The sequence below is a fragment of the Arvicola amphibius genome, chromosome 11, assembly GCF_903992535.2.
Source record: "Arvicola amphibius chromosome 11, mArvAmp1.2, whole genome shotgun sequence".
NCBI classification, from domain to species: domain Eukaryota; kingdom Metazoa; phylum Chordata; class Mammalia; order Rodentia; family Cricetidae; genus Arvicola; species Arvicola amphibius.
This window is the reverse complement of record NC_052057.2, coordinates 47,576,328-47,580,991: the sequence shown is the minus strand read 5'-3', so window position 1 is coordinate 47,580,991 and position 4,664 is coordinate 47,576,328. Positions and strand designations below refer to the sequence as shown.

The 4,664-nt window shown below is 43.6% G+C and overlaps 1 pseudogene; it reads right to left on the bottom strand.

The window, feature by feature from the left end:
- Positions 1–1,422: 1,422 nt before the first annotated feature.
- LOC119826025 lies at positions 1,423–2,567 on the bottom strand (annotated as a pseudogene).
- Between the last annotated feature and the right edge of the window lie 2,097 nt (positions 2,568–4,664).

Here is a 4,664-nt window from a genome sequence, read left to right as displayed (position 1 = left end):
GCCTCAGCTTCCTAAGCGCTGTGATCACAGATGTGAGTTACTATGCTTGGCCAGGTATTGGCCCTTTGGAAAGGACTCCCAAATATTCCTTTGTGAAAATGTCTTTCCTAATCATATAGTGTTACATGCTTCCTTTCTATTCTCATGGATAAAAAGAGCTGTCTTCTAGAAGCTGTAAAGTAAGTGAGTCTACAACAGAGAGAATGGAAAAAACAGGTGAGAGTCATTCCTCTTCATCGTCAGACCAACTTTTAGAAAAAAAAACCACAATGCCAGCTTCCTCAAGAAATCCTTTCATGCTTTGAAAATTATGTGCTTTTCCTGAATGGTTCACTTGAGTACAATGCCCAGCGGTCAGAAGAGGGAGCTGGATGCCTTGAAACAGGAGTTAGAGTGGTTTTGAATTGCCATGTGGGTGCTGGGAATTGATCCTGGATCCACAGCAAAAGCAGCCAGTGCTCTTAACTGCTGAGCCACCCCTCGAGTTGTGAAAGTTGCTATTGTTAAGAGACAGGGCTTTGCTATGTTGCTTAGGATTACGTGACCCTCCTCTCTCAGGAGGTTTGGGGGTGGGAGCGAGAGCTACAGGGCATGCACAACTGTGGGCAGCTTCGAAGTCATTGTTTTAAAGTGAACAAACATTTGAACACTTTGAAGGTTCTCCCCACCCCAAGATAAGGTTCCTCTGTATAACCCTGGTTGTCCTGGAACTCACTCTGTAGATCAGGCTGGCCTTGAACTCAGAGATCTGCCTGTGGATGCCTTCTAAATACTGATATTAAAGATGTTCACTACCACCACCTGACAAAACTTTGATTTTTTAATAATTATATATACATTAACTCACATAAAAAGTTTATAGAATATATCCAGCACCTATGGATACTGCTGCTGGTATGAGCCACTTAATCTTTGCTATAACATATACATCACTTCTGTTTTTATTGATTTATATTTGTATTTTAATTACTTAGAGCTTAATTCAACAAACTGAAAACTGAGAAGCCATGAGGGTTAGGCATAGGCACTATAATAATTACATTGGTGCTTTTAACATGCCATGTACAACATTTTAATATATTTCTATTTAAAAACCGAGATAGCTAACATTTATATTAATATCTGCTGTTTGGAAATGTTTCAGTACTAATTCTGTGAAAGCTCTTAATTTAGGCCACATTATGATTAATGACATAGCTATTTAATATCTCATCATTTAACTAGTATTTGAAGATGCATATTTTTTTCTGTGTGGCCTTTTCGAAAAATGCATTAGCTGTGGTTTCCAGCCATACATTACTCTCCTAACTTTAACTTGTGATTATGTAACCCCCCATAAGGAATTAAGTAGCACTCAAATCACAAGCTCAAACTGACTTCTGTCTCTCACTTCTGCTTGTCTACTTCCAACTGTCATTTCTCTCAGTCTCTCAAAAATAAAAACTGTTGGGATTTTCTAAAAGGTTCAGAAGTTATCTTGAGTCTCTGAATAATTGCAGCATTCTGCAAAACTGCTTCTTCCAAAGTGACCATCTCATCTAGAAGTCTGAGGAAGGGAAGAGCCTTTGCCAGGGCAAAGGGGTGGAGGCTTCTCTGAGATCCTTGGTATTTTTCAATGAAGTCTTTGATGTGAATCACTCTACGAGAAATGTTAAATCTTTGGACAGTCTTTCCCCATTGAACAACCAGATCTTGATCCAAGTTGTTCACTGACACAGCAGAGAAAGTACTTTATTTTCTACTTTGATACTCTTTGCTTTAGAAAAGATTCCTAGTCTGTGCTCCTGTCCTGAGAAGGGCTGGGACACAGGCTTTGTAGATATACATACTTTTTTTTAATCTTCAACTTTAATATCCACTTCTTGTTTATCAAAAATTCCCTGTAATTCTGAAGGTGATCTCCCCTTTTTGATGGAGTTCAGGAACTGCTGATGTGCACCATCAGAGGAACTTCTTGAGTTGCCATTGACTGTGAATCTATTTTTCCACAATTTTATAATTACATCTGCCTGTTTCTTCTGTTCATTTGGCACCAAGCTTCTCTGCTTGCTGTCAACAAAATATTCACAGTCCCTTTGCTGATTATCATTGAGGGGCTGATTGTTAGGAGGTCCTAGTTCACAAATCCATTTTTCTTTTATACTGTTGATGGAGGACTCTCATTGGTTAATAAAGAAACTGCCTTGGCTTTTTGATAGGGCAGGATTTAGATAGGTGGAGTAGACAGAACAGAATGCTGGGAAGAAAGGAAGTTAGACAATCGCCATGCCTCTCCTCTCTCTGAGACAGATGCCATGAAGCCAGCCGCCAGGTCAGACATGCTGAATCTTTCCTGGTAAGCCACCACCTTGTGGTGCTACACACATTACTAAATATGGGTTAAAGCAAGATGTGAGAATTAGCTAATAAGAGGCTGAAAATAATGGGCCAGGCAGTGTTTAAATGAATACAGTTTGTGTGTTGCTATTTCGGGTGTAAAGCTAGCTGTGTGGGAGCCGGGCAGGACAAAAAGCAGGCCTGCCCGCAGCTCCATTCTACATACTGTCAAGGTTATCTACTTCTTCCATTCTCTTTCTTCAACTCAGGGCCCAGTCCTCGGTCCTCTGGGGTCAGCAAGTGCCACCGCTGCTGCCCCATCATCCAGGAGCATCTGGAGACCCTCTGTAGGGACCATGGCGCGGTGGAGACCCTGTCTGCCTCCCTCAGCCCACCGGGCACGCATTTCCTCCTCTTCTTTATTTTTAAATTTTACTTTATTTTCTGTGCTTGTGCCTGGTGTGTGTATGCATATTGTATACATATAGAAGCCCATGAGAGGGGTCGGATCACTTGAAACAGCCGCTGGAGGCCAGGAAAGGTGTCAGATCACTGGAGTTTCTGATGGTCGTATGTCACCATGTGGTTGCTGGGAACCTCAGCTCTGTCCTCTGGAGGAGCAGGTAATGCTCCTACCAGCAGTTCCTCTCTCCATCCCCTTTCCTCTTTATAAATAAATAAGATTATAATATGGCACTACAGGTGGCTTGCCTAGGGACTGTAGTCTGACAAGATAAAAAATATGGGTCAGATTGAGCTAGTCTGGACTCACAGTGGAGGAATCTGCATAGGACCAAACTAGACCCTCTAAATGCTGGTGACAGTTGTGTGGCTTCTACAGTCTGTGGGGTCACTGGCAGTGTGGCCAGGATTTATTCCGGCCACATGAACTGGCATTTTGGAGCCCATTCTCGATGAAGAGATACCTTTGTTCAGCCTAGATATAGGGGGAAGAGCCTTGATTCTGCCTCAAATTGATATGCCAGACTTCATTGACTCCCTGTGGGAAACCTTGCCCTCTCTGAGGAGTGGATGGGGATTGGGGGGTGGGAAGAGTAGGAAGAGGGGAGGGAGAAGGAACCGGGACAGGTATGCAAAATGAAAAAGATTGTTTTTTTTTTTTTAAAAATGGGTCACAAAGGCTGAACCTGAGGGTTAAGACACACCGTTTACTGCACATGGGGCTCTTGTGAGATTCCTAGAAAGCAACAGCCTTAAGAATGGTTCACTGCTACTTTAAGATTCTTTTTTAAAATGATTTATTTGCTTATTATGTATACAGTGTTCTGTGTGTGTACCTGCAGGCCAGAAGAAGACACCAGATTTCATTATTGTTGTGAGCTACCACAAGGTTGCTGGGAATTGAACTCAAGACCCCAGGAAGAGCAGCCAGTGTTCTTAAGCTCTGAGCCACCTTTCCAGTCCTATTTTAATATTCTTGCTTGAAAATATCTCTCCATAAAAAGAATTTTGTCTCCATGTAGGCAACCTGCAGAGCAAATGCTTTAATTATATTTGAATTCGCCACTCTCATTTGGTGCAAGGTGTTGTTCTTCTTTTTCTGGCGTGGGGTGTATCGCGGAGCCGGAGGAAGGGAGACCCAGGACGCGACCACGTGCGTGGGAGAATTATTTATTAAGGGAAGGGTGTGCTCGACAGTGCGGGTCAAGGGAGGGAGGGACAAGAAAGAGAGAGGGGATGGATTTAACACTGGTATATATAAGAATCTGCGTAGGCGTGGTTGTCCGTTGTGGTGTTTCTGGGAAATGTAGTCTTCCAGTCCGGCGGGGTGAAACTGATCCTTCCGGGAGGTGTGGTCCTCATCCCATGAGAATCACATCTCCACCCTTTTTTGTTTATTAAAAATTTGGGGGGGGGGGGGGTCTTAGTGGGTAGGGAATGGGGGCGTAGCCCGGTCTCATAGCTGCTTCCTGCTGACTTTGTGGGCGTCGAGGGTTTTTTTTGGGGGGGGGGGGTTGATGTCCTGGTGTCCTGGTCCCATTTGCTGGCGTCCTAGGATGGTTCCGGTGTGTCCTGGTAATGATGTCCTGTTTACTGACGTCCTGGGATGTCCTGGTGGTCCGTGTCCCGGGGATGGCTGATTGAAACCGCATCCGTTGGTATCTTGAGGAACTGGGTTGTCGTTAGGTGCTGGAAAACAAGAATCGCATTAGGAAAGGAAAGATTAAGGGGGGAGGGATATGAGGTGAAGGCTTAAGGATTTGAGGTAGTGGGGGGCTTTAGGGTTTTTTGAGGCCAAGAGTGATAAAAAATTAAATGATACTTATTCCGTTTGAATACTTATTCTGTTCGTGTCCAATCCGTTCAGGTGTGTCAAGCTGGCTTCC